General features: G+C 32.2%; 1 pseudogene; it reads left to right on the top strand.

Moving 5' to 3' along the window:
- Nucleotides 1-3064: 3064 nt before the first annotated feature.
- Nucleotides 3065-14561, top strand: LOC106395763 (annotated as a pseudogene).
- The last annotated feature ends 3327 nt before the right edge of the window (nucleotides 14562-17888 follow it).

Genomic DNA, 17888 nt, shown 5'->3' with positions numbered 1-17888 from the left:
CGCCTTGAGAACATTGACAATAAAAAAACCATTTGACTGTATCTAACGCCTTGGATATGTCGAACTTGATAATCCAATCAGTTTTAGTTTGTGTTTAGTATTTTGAAATTTATGTTCGGTTCTTTGAATCCAGATGTTTTATCCAAACTTACTTTTTTCTACTAGAATAAAGAAAAATAAAATAAATGTAAAATAAATATTCTCGGTTTATTTAACATACATAATTATTGGCCTATACTTTAAAAATACCAATAAAAATGGTTAAGAATCGTGTCAATATTTTTTGGGCATGTTGCAAAATTGACATAGTATAAAACTAATAACATGTATTTTCTTATAATGTGATTTCTTCGTTAAGCACATGAATTCTGTTTTTCAATCGATTTCACGAATTTTTTTTTTCTTTTTAAATTTTTTTGATTTCTGATTTTTTTTTCTTGCAATCTGATTATGTTTCTTATTTTTGGTCTGATATGAAAACTCCGTAAAGAAAAAAAATATTTGGTTTAACTAATGATCTGACTTTGTATGTGGTATTTTTTACCTCAATTTTTTTTTTAATTCATAGCTAATCACAATTATTTATTGTCTTCCTGTTCAGAATCATCAACCATAGGTCCATAGCTAAGTTCCGCAAGATACAAAAGTTTCAATTTCTAAAAGCATTCCTACTCTATCATTTCAGTTGATGTGAATCTTAATCACTTTTTAATTTATTTCTTTCAAAATGATATTATTCAGTAGTTGTACGGAAATAACTTCAGTTCATTAATACCAAGATTAAAATGAGCTAATTAAAAAAATTAGTTATATGAATGCATTAATTATTAAATAAATATAAAGACGATATGTCAGTATATTCAAATTGAAATCGATGTGGCTAACACATGTCTAATATAGTGTTAATGAATTAAATGGCAATGTTTTCTTTTAATATACATGGGATTAGCTCGGTGGTCGTAATATTCATATTCATTCGAAAGATCATAAAACATTGATCAAGAAGAGTCCGGGTTCGTCACCAATGAAACAATGTGATCCTAATGGGTCATTCTCAAATTATGCTTTACCTGTAAATTTATAGCTACTGTAGTTTCTACTGACGCTGCGTATCACATTATAATGCTGGATATTATTTTGATTTTTTATGTAGCTAAAACTTCCTCCACTAGAGGAAGAACGCGAGGATTAAGAAAAATTGTTACTTTATATCGGATATTTTATTTTATATCCATCTGACCATTTGGGTGGAGATCACATTCGGTGCTTGGCTCTTCGATCGAAAATTAAGCTTAATCCAGAAAACTAGATACAAAACAAATAGGGGGGTCGCATTTGATAAAAAGAAAAAACAAAAAAAACAAAATTGGTCGCATATGTCGAACGTTTTGTTGGTCATGTAGTTTATTCTAAAAAATATTTCATGTTTTTTTTTTATAATGGTGGGGAGTAAACTGAGTTGCTGCATGTGTTTTTATTTGGTTTTGGTTTTGGTTTTAGTTTCAAAAACATGTTTTTCGTAATTTATTATTATCTGTTTTATTTCAATGTCTCATTGTTTGGTTTTTATCAATAAAGATGAATTTGAATAAATATTACTCCTATTGTTGCTCTAAGTTAACGACCAAATAACAAAAAAGTGTAAATCTACTCTATTAAATTATAGTTATCCGTCGCACTTAACTAAATCTTTTCGCATACGGAAATATGGTCTAATACTAGCATCGAACATCATGCCCTCCAGAATTTCATATATTTCATGTTTTTTTTTTGAAACTAATATTTATTCTAAAAAATACTTGAAAATTGACATATTACATAGATTCTCAGAGTCTCTCTCCTCTCCTAGAGAGAGATTTTTCTCTCGAAAACTCTATACCTCTTATCAAACAAAAATCTTTCAGAGGATAGAGTTTCATTAGAGAGGAAGAGAGCTCTGTTTTGTTTTGTTAATAATAGGTTCGATCACTAGATCGACTTTTTATTCCGCTTGTCGGATTAAAATCTTCGCTTTGGCGATTTCTTTTTTACTTAGGTGATTTTGTTGTGTTTCAATCAATAAGCAAAGCAGTTCTTCAATTTTTTTTATTTGTCTCTGTTTTTTGTTGATTTTAATAAAATATCCGATTTATTTCGGAGTTATGTGAAGCTTCTCCTCTCGTTTTTAATTCGTATCCCAGATGCCTTTCCAAATTTTCTATTCTCTGTTGGCCATCCTCGATCTTTTTCCCTGATGAAATCAATCTTTGCTTCTATAAAATTTAGGCAAAGTATTCTTAAGGGATGAAGATTTGAGTTTTTCATGTTTGTCTTCACAGTTTGGTCCAGTTCAAGAAGAGTTGAAGCTTACTATAAGAGTAGGTGTTTCAACGACGGCTGTAACTAAATTGTTTGAAGCTTCTTGGTATATGTCACATCCAATGAAGAAGAAGAAGAAGATTTTGAGAGGAAGAGGCGATGGTGAGAGGGAAGTAATCAAGTGGAATCAAGTTTCTACGTCTGAAAATCGCTCAGTTCGGATCATCGGAGGAGAGTGAGTCGGTGCCGGTTCTGGCGACTCTGCAACCTCTTCCCTTCGTGCAACACGTGGCGTCTATGAAGCCCTAGCTCAAGACACGTTGAAAGACAAATGTCTTTTGGTTGATCAATTTAATGTTTTCTGTGTTGGGCTTAATATTGGGCTTTTGTGAAGGGTTTGGTTTGATTTCACTTGTAAATGTATTGCTCATTGGGCACATGTTTCCGTTTAATGGAAAATGGGTTGACAAAAAAAAAACATAGATTCTCTTTGTTTCGTCTAGAATAAACGACATATTTTCCACACCAGAAGTTTCATATAGTAACAGTTCCACACGATCTTTAAACTTCATCTTAATTGCACATATATAGAAATACAACCTATTTCCGCACAATGTCAAAGTTCGAAGCCCGAACCCATATGACTTCGGTTATTTATCAATTTAGTGATTCAGAAAAGGTAACCAAACCGAAAGACATAAAATAACCCGGAACCCTAAAAATAACTAACCCAGAAGCTCTCTCCTTCAGCTGGTGAAAACCGAAGATGAGCAATGAAAGTGGAGCTTCGTCAGGGACATCAGGTGTTCGAAGAAGAGGAACAGTGGCCGGTGTGCCGAAGAGATGCTGGTGTGACGAAAGAACAGTCGACGAAATTGATTCAGAGCTTCAGTCTTGCCTAGGGTTCACGACACTTGAGAGAGATAAACAGATTTGGGGTTTTATCTGGTTAATAAAATCTGGGTTAGTTAAATTACGGTTTATAATAACAAATAGGGTCGCAAACGGGTCTTCTTTGGTTTAATTAGGTTTTCTATTGGTTAGGCTTAAACTCAAAAACCGATTTCAATCAGCTAATTGTACGTTCATGTGGGTTCGGGTTTCGAACTTTGACAGTGTGTGGAAATAGGTTGTACAACTTCTATATATGTGCAATTAAGACGAGGTTGAAAGATCGTGTGGAACTGTTACTATATGAAACTTCTGGTGTGGAAATATGTCGTTTTCCCTTTGGTCTATCAAAAGTAGATATCCCCTATAGAAACATTTAAAAAGTTATAACATATAATTTTTACTAATTAAAAAAATGTCATCTTGAGTTGTCACATAATTAAAATGTCAATTTTACTTGTGTGGCGGCTATAGAATCAATTGAGACTTTTGTTAGTCCAAAATTAAATTGCTAGGAAATGTTATATTATATAGTATATCCATTATGGACCATTCATTTATCCAATTAAAATTATTATATATATTATTTCCTTAAATAAAACCTACGAAATTACCTAATATGAATAAGATATATATATCAATTAATGATTTTAAATAATAAAGATTTGTCAACAATCTGTACACTTTCTATCAATTTTGTTTGATTATTTATTATTAAAATAAATTACACAATTAAATTAATCATATAATAAAAATTTAGATTTTTTTTTGTATATGATGTATTTTGAATTTTTCAAAACGAATATAAATTATTAAAACTGTTAAAATCTCACATAAACTATTCTGATCAAGGTATAAATTGTTTTCTATAATAAGATACAATGATTATAAAATCATATGAATAAATAATTTTATTTTAATATGTGTTTATGTTAATATATATATAGATTTCATATCGTTTAAATTAAACTATACATCATATGAAAATAGATACTTATATTTTGATATCTGCGTTGAACATATATTGAAAAGTTAATATTTAAATTCTGAAATCTTCATTGTTTTTTTTTAAATGATTATAAAAATTATTGAAACCAATAAACATTTCACATTTTAAAAAAACTCGTTGGTGTAAAATTTTGTGACACAAATATGAAAATAATCATAAAATCATATAAGTAGACACCTTATTTAATAAATATCTATATTAAAAGTATACTATATATATCTATGTTAAGATTGATTGTTTTGATTTATTTACCCTATAATGATTGCGAATAAACAAGATCGGTCGTTTGATTTATATGCGCATGCAAATTTATTACAAAATAGTAACTCATTTCTTAGTTATTTAATATATAAATATTATTTTATTATTTCATATTATGCAGAAAACATAAAATGAGTAATAAATATAAAATATTTATTCTGCATAAGGCGTAGATCTTAATCTAAGTATGTATCTCTTTAATAATTTTAAATCTTAAACATTTTCTATATCTCAGACCAAAACAAAATAACGAAATGAGAATAAACTCAAAAATCAATATTTATATCGCGCAATAACTAAAATGAGAAAAACGACACAAAAATGAGAAATACATTGAAGATATATAGGATTGGCACATGAACGTAAACTTTTCATAACCATAATTAACTTTTAATTGCTAAATCATGATATAAAACTTAAGCTGACAAAGTTTCATTGTAACCAAATAGTAGGTCTGATATTCTTCGATCTAAACGTTAGGTTGTTATACGATAAATGATTTTTTGACATAAAATATTTAAAAAATTAGGTTCAGCTCATCAGTAAAAGAAATTATGTAATTAATAAAAAAAATTAAAAAATTGTTTAAGGGCCAAAAATAGAGAGAGAGAGAGAGAGAGAGAGAGAGAGAGAGAGAGAGAGAGAGAGAGAGAGAGAGAGAGAGAGAGAGAGAGAGAGAGAGAGAGAGAGAGAGAGAGAGAGAGAGAGAGAGAGAGAGAGAGAGAGAGAGAGAGAGAGAGAGAGAGAGAGAGAGCGAGAGAGAGAGAGAGAGAGAGAGAGAGAGAGAGAGAGAGAGAGAGAGAGAGGATCTCTGAGAGAGAGAGAGACTCTCTCTTCTCTCGAGAGAGAGATCTCTCTCTCTCTCTCTCTCTCTCTCTCTCTCTCTCTCGCTCTCCCTCTCTCGCTCTCTCTCCTCTCTCTCTCTCTCTCCTCTCTCGTCTAGCTCTCTCGAGAGAGAGAGAGAGAGAGAGAGAGAGAGAGAGAGAGAGAGAGAGAGAGAGAGCGAGCCAGAGTCCACAACGGCTTGTTTCATCCTCATTTTCACTTCCACTAACTTCACTCACGCACAAACTCATCCTTTTCACATCTTTGCACCACAAGAAACTTCCTTTTCAACAAACACATTCGACCCATTCCTAAAAACAATCCTAAACCACACCCACCTTTCTGATACACCAAAACATCCTCTAGACCCCCTCACGTTGGTCGAGATACAAAAAGTCCGATCAACACTCTCCTCTCACGCACTCTTCACCTCACGTGCACCACACGCACTTCACTCCGTCGTACTCGAAGAGCCAGACAAGAATCTCGTACGACAATGGGAGAAAGGAAACGCACTCCCACCAAGAAAAGCCTCTGTGATAGCACGTGTCGGTAGCGACTCGCACGTGCTCACCGTTGATTTATCTACTGGTCACGTACTCACGTCGACATAGTGGATAGTCCAGTTCGTGTGTTGGGTTTCCCGGTTATGACTGTTGAGGAGATGAGCGACGCCACATGGGCACCTTTCTCAAACACGGAGTTCAACCGTACGATCATCTCACGTGGACTTAATCTAACGGACGTGATTTGTTTCCCGATCTCCAGTGGCTGGTATGGTAACAAAGAAGAAACTTCGAGGTTAATTAAGATTCAATGTTACTTAACACGAGGCACGGCTAATTTCTACATGCAACCAATCGAGGGTTTGACTCTACTTTACGATTTAGACACAAAGCAAATCCTCGAAGTATCCGATACGGGTCGGGCAATACTCATACCCAGTCCAAACAATACCGATCGATTACCGTTTCGCCAGTTTTCCGACCCTGGATAAAACCCGAATCCTCAACCCAATATCCATGGAGCAGCCACGTGGACCAAGCTTCGTAATCGAAGACAACCATCTAGTAAAATGGGCAAACTGGGAGTTTCACTTGAAACCCGACCCGAGAGCCGGGTTGATCATATCCCGGGTCAGGTTCCACGACCCGGATACACAAGAGACACGTGATGTGATGTACAAAGGGTTTGTGTCGGAGCTTTTTGTTCCGTATACCATCGGAGGCTTGGTACTTCAAGACTTATATGGACGCAGGCGAGTATGGTTTCGGGTTACAAGCGATGCCGCTTGAGCCGCTTAACGATTGTCCGAGAAACGCTGTTTATATGGACGGAATATTCGCTGCGGCTGACGGAACGCCGTACGTGAGAGAGAATATGATATGTGTTTGAGAGTTACGCCGGAGATATTGCATGGCGTCACTCAGAAAATCCCGTCACCGGCTTACCGGTAAGATTCTTTGTTCTTCTCTATTTTATATTATTATTACATGAAAAGTATTTCCGTGACTTTGGATTCCAGTTCAATCTTCACAACTTTATCTTAAAAGTTCTTGAGATTATAAATCTATTATAGTTTCCAGAACAATTAATTGATTAATATATCAAATCACGTGTTATTAAAATGTTTCTGTCCGATAAGTCTAGATTTTCTTTATCAACTTTATAACTTTGTCTTTATTAAAGTATTCAAAATTATATTTTAGAAAACTAGATTTTACCCAATTTCAACTTTTGTATGATTGTATATATTTTTAACAACACACCTTTGCAAATCGGCATTGCCCATATATATTTCGAAAACAACTTCCAAATACCATAACTTTACGTTTCCAAGATTACAATCGATCACTCCAAAAATACCACATAGTTTGAGCTTTTGACTAGTTCTAAGACTTTTTACTACATGATTTAATGAACAATTTTAAAACTTTTAGAACGATTCATCAACCTAAAATAAAATTAAAACATGTTTTTAGCAAAAATAAAATAAAATTAAAACATGTTTTCCTAAGGTGTTTTTCTATCCTTATTGTGTGTTTTTATTATAAAGATCCAATAGTTTATAATTGTAACTTAGTAAAATCCATAATTGCATTATTCAAAAACCAAAATATATGTAGTAAGAAAAAGTTCACACTACAAGAAAACATCGGGATACTGAAGGAAAAAATCGTCGGTATGTCGTCGGAATAACGCTATTCCGAGGACATACCGACGAAACAAGTCCTCGGAAATTTTTCACCATCTTCTTCAAATGGAACATATACCGCTCATACAGATACATCCATCTATACTGCACAGGACCACCAAGTTCCAATTCTCTTACCAGGTGAATAACAAGATGCTCCATAACATCAAAAAATGAGGGAGGAAATATCTTCTCAAAGTTGCACTGAATCACAGCTATGTTAGTCTTCAAATTTTCAATACCTTCAAGAGTCACTGATCTTGTGCATAAATCGCGGAAGAAACCACTTATCCCTGCAATTGCTTCATGAACATTTCGTGGTAATAGTTCCTTGAAGGCAAACGGAAGGAGACGCTGCATCATTACATGGCAATCATGGCTTTTCAAGCCAGTAAACTTTCCTTCCTTTCTGTCGATACAGTTACGCAAATTAGATGCGTAACCGTCTGGAAATTCCACATCGTTTGAAATCCAATCAAAGAACGCATCCTTTTCCGCTGCATCAAGTCTGTATATGGGAAAAGGAGCCCTACCACTCTCATCAACATGAAGTTCTGAACGAGCACATATATCGACTAAATCCAGTCTTGACTTCAAATTATCCTTTGTTTTACCTTGAACATTAAGGATCGTGTTCATGAGATTGTCAAAAAAGTTCTTCTCGATATGCATGACATCTAAATTATGCCTTAGTAGATGATCCTCCCAGTAAGGCAGATCCCAAAAAATACTTTTTTTGTGCCAGTTATGTAGGTTTCCAACACCATCTACCGGAAAATGCTCATGTCCACCGACGTCTGGCGTCCTTTCTGCACCAAAATCTCTAAGTTGTGTCTTCAAATCTTTCCCACGAATTTCCGGAGGTGGACTGTCAAACACCTTCTTGTTCTTCGTAAACAAATTCCTACTTCTACGATATGGATGATCTGGTGGTAGAAATCTCCTGTGACAGTCAAACCAACACGTTTTCCTTCCGTGTTTTAGTTGGAAAGCATCAGTGTTATCTTGACAATATGGACATGATAGCCTTCCATGCGTTGTCCATCCAGATAACATACCATATGCTGGAAAATCACTTATTGTCCACATTAGTACTGCCCGCATTTGAAAGTTTTCTTTATACGAAATATCGTATGTTTCAGCACCTTGAGTCCATAGTTGTTGCAACTCATATATTAGTGGCTGAAGAAACACATCAAGTGATCTCTTAGGATGCTCTGGTCCGGGAACGAGAATCGAGAGAAACAAAAACTCTCGTCGCAAGCACAAGTTTGGGGGTAGGTTGTATGGTGTAAGAATGACTGGCCATAGAGAATACTGTCTTCCACTCTTGCCAAACGGGCTGAAACCATCAGTACATAATCCAAGGTAGACATTTCTTCTCTCATACGCAAAGTCGGGATACTTTGATTGGAAATGCTTCCACGCTTTTGCATCTGAAGGATGTCTGATCTCACCATCTGTTGAGTGCTCCGCATGCCATCTCATTGGTTTCGCTGTGCGTTCAGACAGATACAGCCTCTGCAACCTTTCCGTCAAAGGCAAATACCACATCCTTTTATATGGTTCTGGAACTCTTCCACTCGTATCTTTATAACGAGGCTTCCCACAAAATTTGCATGAAACCCGCTGTTCATCCGCCCTCCAATAAATCATGCAGTTGTCTCTGCATACATCTATTACCTGATACCATAAACCAAGACCAGCTACGAGTTTCTGAACCTCGTAGTATGAGCCAGGAGCTACATTATCTTCGGGTAGAATACCTTTTACATAATCAGCAATCGCATCCACACAGTCTTCAGCCAAATTATAATCCGTCTTAATGCCCATCAATCTTGTAGCAGATGATAAAGCTGAATGACCATCTCTGCAACCTTCGTACAATGGTTGCTTTCCAGCATCCAACATATCATAAAATCTCCTAGCTTCGGCATTGGGTAAATCTTCCCCTCTAAAATGATCATTTACCATCTGCTCAGTACCTACACCGTAATCTACATCCGTTCTAATTGGATCTTCTAATCTAACCGCTGGCTGAGGTTCGCTAGTACTACCAAGTTCATAATCAGTTTCTCCATGATGATACCAAATTTTGTAACTTCGTGTAAACCCACTCAAATATAGATGAGTCCAAACATCCCATTCTTTAATAACTTTTTTATTTTTACAATTAGAGCAAGGACATCTTAACATACCTGTTTTTGCTTCCGGTTGTCGGTGAACTAACCCCATGAATTCGGTTATACCTTGTTGGTATTCTTCCGTAAGCAATCTCGTGTTCGGATCCAAATGAGGTCGATCGATCCAAGAACGAAAATAATTTAAAGAAAACATGTTTTTTATGAATCAAATTCGTGTGTAAAGAAAGTGAGAGGGAGGATGAAGATATGGAGTGAATGAAGAGGAAGAGGGGTGCTTGTATTTATAGTTGAAATCCTGCCGACGGTCCGAGGAAATTCCGACGGAATTCCGATGCAAACGGCTAGTTCGTCGGAATTTCCTCGGAATTTTTAAAATCCCCCAACGGCTCTCCAACGGCTCTCTAACGTCTATAATATTTCCTCGGAATTCATCGGTTTTTTCCGAGGAATACTAGTTTCCTCGGTATTCCGTCGGAATATTCCGACGAGATGAATTTTCCTCGGAATTCCGTCGGAATATTCCGAGGAAATTCCGAGGAAGCCAAATTTTGTGTTTCCTCGGAATTGCCTCGGAAATTCCTCGGTATATTCCGAGGAATTCATTTTCCGTCGGAACGTCCGTCAGAATACCGCTGTTTTCTTGTAGTGTCACGTTTACATTCACTACCAATAAACTCCTGAAAGAAAAAAATATATCATTTAATTTAGTTTACATAAAAAGACGGTCAATATAAATGAGTGTTTTTTTTGGGTTAAAAACCAAAACCTATGAGTTTGTAGTTGAAAATCCAGTTTTTCCTAATTTTTATGATAAAGTAGTTGAAACCCAATTGATAATGAACAAATCAATTCTTTCAAAAATATTATTATGGAGATTTCACTGGGCAAACCGAAGATTGTTATGATATAGTATGGACGAAGATAAAAAGACATCTACAGACTACAACATAAAAATGGTGACATGCTGCTAGTGAGTAGTCACACTCAAAATATCAGCATCACATAGTGTAAGATAGAAAGCGATTAATTACAATTTTCTTTTAGCCGATAAGGGAAGTAAGACCAAAGTTGACGCTTGTGGTACGAATGGTAGCCTCAGTGGGTAACTACGATTACATCATTGATTATGAATTCGAAACTGATGGGCTTATGAGACCTAAGGTACTTTAACTTTCCTTATCAGTCTTATGTTATAAAAAGATTGTAAATGTTGTATACCGAATATCTATTATTGGTACTGTGGAAAATAGGTCGGGCTCAGTGGAATCTTGATGGTTAAAGGGACAGCGTATGAGAACAAGAACCAAGTGAAGAAAGACAAAGAAGGTAATGAAGAAGAGCTTTATGGCACCATTCTATCTGAAAATGTAATAGGAGTAATTCACGACCACTACGTCACTTTCTATCTTGACCTCGATGTCGATGGCCCGGACAATTCGTTTGTGAAAGTGAACCTAAAGAGGCAGGAGACTAAGCCGGGTGAGTCACCAAGGAAGAGTTACATGAAAGCTGTTAGAAACATTGCAAAAACTGAAAAGGAAGGCCAGATCAGGCTTAGCTTGTACGATCCATCAGAATTCCACGTCATCAATTCTGGTAAAACCACTAGGGTCGGTAACCCAACGGGCTACAAGATTGTACCTAGAGCCACGGCTGCTAGCTTGCTTGACCACGATGATCCGCCGCAGAAGAGAGGAGCTTTTACCAATAATCAAATATGGGTCACTCCATACAATATGTCTGAGCAATGGGCTGGTGGTTTGTTCACTTACCAAAGTCATGGTGACGATACTCTTGCAGTTTGGTCTGAGAGGTAAGTAATATTCGATAAATTAATAAACACGATGAATTAATAAAAAAAAATTGGTCATAAGTTCAGCCAAAATAAAATATGACATAATTTAATAAGACAGTAATATTTACTAAAAAGTAAATATCTTATATATTAAAAGAGAAGTCATGACTTTTTTCATGTGTGATTTTTTTTTAATTTGGACCATCACTTAAAAATTTTATTAAATGTATTTTATTAAGACTAATAATACATAGAATCTTTAAAATACTTTAATCATAATATCTTTTGATATCTTTTTATTTTAAGTATAAATATATTTATTTTAAAAATCTAACAAATCTGTTTTAAAATATTTTTACAAGATCTTCATTTTCGAAATTATATTTAAATATTATTCACTAATTTCGAAATTAGTTTGAAATATTATTATACATTAATAAATTCAGTAATCGTTTATAAAATAAAAAATTCTGTAATATTTATATATTATATAATCATAATCAATCATATTAAAAAAATATTATATTGAGCTAAGTATAATAAAATTGTATTAAATTTATAATTTTTATTTTCATAAGTATAAAATATTTATGTTCAAAAATAAAATCTAATACGTTGGTAAGATGGGTTAAGCAAAATATATAATACATGTATAAAAATTAACATGTATTTCTTTAAAGTTTATAATATAAAATCTTTGTAACTACTTTAATCATAATATATTTTCATTTCAAATATAATATATATTTATAAATTATACTTAAAAATTCTAATAAATCTGTGTAAGAGTATTTTAACAATAATTTAATGTATTTTAAGTTATCGTTTATAAAATGAAAAATAAATAAATTATATCATATTTTATCCACTTTATAGTCACAATCATGTTAAAATACAATTATTATACTTAAATAAATATGATAAAATATATTCAATTGATAAATTTATAAATTTTATTTTTATAAATATAAATTGTTTATTTTAAAAATATAATATGATGATAGAACGGCTTAAAATTAACAAACCTTATAATACATGTCTAAAAATTAACATATCTTAAACTTTTGTATATACAATAATATATTATCTAAAATGAATAAGCATAAAAAATATTTGTAAAAAGAAATACAGCTTTGAAACACGGGTCAGAATTTAGCATAAAGTAAATACAAAATAATTTTTAAATATGTTTTATCATAAATATATTAATTTGCTTAACAACTAAATGCAAATACAATAAGATAAATATATAATAAGAAGTGAAAATACATACGGTTTTAACCAAATGATTAATTATAACATGTAAATTATAAAATTATTATATTTGAAATAGTTATATAAACATTTAAGTATATGATTAATGTTAAAAAAATATACCACTAATTTTTAAAAATAATAATTTATGTATAAAAAAAAGTAAAAACAAACATCCGCGCGGTTGCGCGGGTCAAAATCTAGTAGTTCCATTAAAATGATAAATTTATATAATTTTTTATATAACCATAAAAAGCATTTTATTGTTTATTTGTCTTTAAGTTAACTTTCATCTTTTTTGATAATTTGCAGTTACTTTATTGCATTACACATAAAATTTATCTGTATTATATCTTAATATCAGTACTATTAACATTCTCCTTCATTCTATCTTATGATATGTATTCCATATACAATATATTAAATAATATAATAAAATAGATAAAATACAAAGCCTTAAAATTTAACTAATATATAATATCTTGAAATGAAATATATTTTTTCTTGTTAAATAAAAGATATCTTTAAAATATAAATTTCATAAAATTCTCTTTAAATTAATAACTCTATAATTAATAGTTTATAGAGTTGTAACTATACATATTATCGTTAGTCATTGATGATTTTAAATTAATGTGTTTATTTGTTCTGAAACAGGGATAGATACATAGAAAATAAAGACATAGTGGTATGGTACACACTTGGATTTCATCACATTCCATGTCAAGAAGATTTTCCAATAATGCCCACGGTTTCTTCTAGCTTCGATTTGAAGCCTACAAATTTCTTCGAGCGCAATCCAATCCTTCAAGCTTGTCTGTACTTCGAACGTGACCTTCCAGTTTGCGGAACAGAATCTGTTTCTGCTTAAGCAGAATAAAAAATGATGAAATAATTATTCAACTTTTCGATCTTATTATAAATCCATGGTAAAACTTCAAACTATATTACAAGTATTGCATGTACTTGTTGGTGAAATCAATAAATAACGTGATATTAAAGGTTAAGTTTCAAGAAGACTTGCTAAAAGTTACTCTAAAATATAATTTAGAAGAAAAGATGAGTTTGATTAACGACATTTTGCCTATGTATATGGATGTTCCTGTGTTAAAAAGAGGAAAAAGTTTACCCTCAAGGACACATTCTATCATTCCAATTTCCCACAAACGTATATTGAACCTATAGAGCACTTTCATTCATTAAATTGACTGGTCTGCTCTTTAACCAGTGTGGAAATGTGTTTGGTTGGATTTTGTAATTAAAAAAGACAAATAATCCTTTTTTCCGATTTCCTATCTTGAAACCAACCATCTTTTAAATTAAATTTATCTAAATCGCAAAATATCTAACCTCTCACGATCTTTCTTTCTTCCATAAATCATTTGTGTCTTCACTTTATTCTCTCAATCAATTATACGTAATAAGTCTGGTTTTCAATCATTTTATTCAAAAATGCTTCATTTTCTTTCTATTGCCTCACTCATGGCAAAATCCTTCTCCATCGATGAATTAGATCTCGTAGATGACAAAGAGAACGAAGAAACGTATGAAGATGCATAGAAGAAGAAGATGATGAGCTGGATGGTCGAATGATTCGCGTGAGAGGAATTAATGATTCAGAAGCAGATGAAGATATATCAGAGATGAGTTTAAAAATAAATAGGACAATACAGAGAAAATGAAGACTTTTGTCTACAAAGTACCATCAAAGCTCCTTTTTGTTGCAGTTCCAAAGCTTAATTGAAGAGCAACAATGGTCAACTTTTACTTATTTGTACATCTCATCTTCTAACTTTGTCGTTGTTCTGAATTTGATCTTAAACACTCAAATTTGCATATAAATCCTTTTGAATTGACCCCAAGCTCTTAAATGGATGAGATTTTGGATTATTATTAAGTTAACATGCAATTTTTACTAATGGATGTGTACAAGAACATTTCCACAACTTTTTCTTATCCGCGTTTATCTCGTCCACATATCTCATATTACTTTTTTTTTTTTTATGGATTTTGAGATTATTACTTGTCCACAAACTCTTGTCCATAAACACTTATCCACCATAGACACAAACCTATGCACCAAGAACCTATCCACTATAGATATATTCACTCATTCTCTTCTACCAACCACTATAGATACATCTACTCATTTTCTTCTATCAAAAAATATATCCACGAAAACACTGTCCACAATGTTGTACTAAAATCAAATTTTAAGAAAAATTAAAATATATATAAATATGGATATCAAAATAATAAGAAAAAAAAATATTTCTATATACAGATTTATATATTTTTGTATCTTCAAATTAAGAATTAAATATGAATAAAAATATGTTGGAGGTATAAAATTGATTTTAATTGTAAATAGCAAAAAAAAAAAAAATTGTTCCTAGAAAAGGGTGAAGAGACTTATGTCGGAAAGCACAAAAAAATCATAAAATCTTTTTTTTCACCTACAAATTCTGACCATTGGATTGATTTGATAAATGACATCTTAAGATTATATTGATGCTCATATATATATACATAAACTAGTTAAGAGTCCAAATTAATTCACACAAACCCACACACCAACCTCATACCTCTTTAAATTAGGCATTAAATGCCAACACCAACTGAATGTCTCGACTAAAGTAAATTCTAGATGTTTGTTTACATGGTCATTTTCGTTAAAAAGACAGCTGTCTGCAAGAAATGCTCCAAATACACAATGTGTCTTCGGGTGAAAATGAAACACAAGATGTGTCCTTTTACATAACATTCTCTTAAAAGAGTGGACTATCACTTTTGTATTTTTTTTTTAATATCTAATTACATTTCGCTGAAAAAGCACATTTTTTTTGTTTCAAAGATGTTCTTGGACCGAAATACATTTTTCCTAACAAGTAATGATTGGAAATTAGTTAAGGTGTAATGAAAGTGTAACTAAAAAGAACCAAAATGTTATTAGATTCACATGTTTAAATGAATGAGGTGCAATTTTTTATATTTTTATTATTATTATTCATCCCCATTTCTTTATTTCATTATTTTTCTAAACTTAAAATATATAAATAAATAAATATATTTGATATAAGAAATTCATTTTATCTTTTATATTTGACATTCATTTACATATATTTTAGCAATTTTAATATGAAAAACATAGAAAATATTGTGAATACTAGGTGGATAAACCACCCACAGAAGTATATTAAACATACAAAAAGCAAACTTGTAGATTAAGTGTTTGTGGACAGAGAAAATGTGAACATATATATGTTGTGAATAGAGAAAAAATGTGAACTCGTGAATTGTGAAAACATAAATTAAAAATGAGTTGTAGACATAAGAATTATGGATAAGAAAACTAAAATCTGTTTAAATATCATTTAAGTTGTGGAATTGTAAGAATTTGGATTTTTTTTGTTTGTGTGTTTGTGTTGAAGGATGCATGTGTTTCGTTAGGAATTGAAAGAATATGGTGTAGTGGCTTGTGTAGATAGATTCATGTGTATATGTTTGTGTAGACATGTTCTTATGGATATTCAAACATTCACATTATAAAGAATTTACTCACTTACGAGAATGTAATATAAACTTTCATAAAAGCCTGAACTTTTCTAGTAAACATTAATTTTTAGAATTGGATTTCTATGAAACATTTGAATAGACCTACACTAGTATTCAAACTCATCCCCTGAAATTTAACATACATATTCATGAGCACCTTGCAAAAATACACATTGCAATCTACGTGTCCAAACAATATACCATGAAAAAACTCACCTAATCTCATATATGTCATCATCGTAAGAGAGAGAGGGAGGTTAGCTGTCGTGGACTAAGTTTCAAATCTTAAAATGTTTCATGTATTAGCTGTTGTGGACTATGTTCCGTGGACGTGCTTTCTTGGAGAAGGTCCCATGTTCCCATTATCTTACCATTCTTCTTCTTCCCCAGCTAAACACTCACAACAGATATTACCTTACCCACATGCTGAGCTTTCGACTCTATCTCTATATCTTCCAGCAACATCAAAATCTCACACTATATAATCTTTGAAATTGAATCACCCAGACACAGATCTAATTTTGGTTTCTTTGAAATTGATCTCAACACAAAAACATAATCTTACGCCAAGGAACGTATCATCAAGGTATGAGTGATTGATCTCGAATGAAACACCTGACTGTGTAACTCCGGTTGTGAAAATTACAGCTGATCCTATCAAATCCACCAGTGTCTCTGTTGCTCCTCCGTGTAAGATATTCCCTGCGTTCTGTCCCAAATTCCAAAATCAAGGGTTTTCAAATTTCACATCCCAAAACGAGAAATTGGAGGGGAGGGTGAATGAAAAATTAGGGTTTTTAATTTAGTTACCAGGAGATGAGGTCGAACTTTCATAAAGCAGACGATTCGACCATGTTCAAGTTTTATAAGTTCATATTTTATTTGCACACAGTTTTATAGTTAGCAAAACATGTAACAAGAATGAGAGTAAGGCTTTCAGGGTATGATCGACAATCAACAAGAGAAAAGTGTGTGGCAATTAGAATGGACCTTTTGTGATATTATAAAGTCAAACATTAAGAAACTTTAAGAAACTCTAAACTCTTAACTAAGGTATCCGAAAAACTGTCCAAAACAATTTTACTAGAAAAAAACTTAAGAAACCTTCAACTGTTAAGGTAACCGAAGGAAACCCTTGTAATTCTTAAGGTTATCTAAGGCCATGAGTACCCTACTACGTTATTATCATTTGTTCAGTTTATTTTCAATTATATATGATAAATTTATTTTATTCATTTATGATAAATATAATAATTAATTTATAATTTTGAAGAAAAAATATTTTATGTTTTTAATAAGAAAACAAAATTGAAATTTTTTACAATAAATATGATTTTATGTTTCAGTGAAAATTAGATTTTATTTTCTTACGAGGAAACAAGATTTTGCATTTTTTACCGAAACAAGAGTTTAAGTTTTGTGGTGGAAAATAAAATTTTAATTTTTTTGCAGCAAAATAAAAATTTAAATTAATTTCAAATTATTTAGAAAATATTAAGTTTAATTGAAGAAAACTCTACGAAATATCCTAACTCTATAGGAAAACCCTATTTGAACCATGATATTCCCGTTCATTTTTTACCAGTTTTGGGTTTGAAATTTTGGAAAGTCTGATTACCAAAAAAAAAAAAATTTGGTAAGTTTGAAGGTACTGTACCGATA

Source organism: Brassica napus, chromosome A2 (genome assembly GCF_020379485.1).
Source record: "Brassica napus cultivar Da-Ae chromosome A2, Da-Ae, whole genome shotgun sequence".
Taxonomy (NCBI): domain Eukaryota; kingdom Viridiplantae; phylum Streptophyta; class Magnoliopsida; order Brassicales; family Brassicaceae; genus Brassica; species Brassica napus.
Note: the sequence above shows the minus strand (reverse complement) of the source record. Positions and strands in the feature narration are given on the sequence as shown.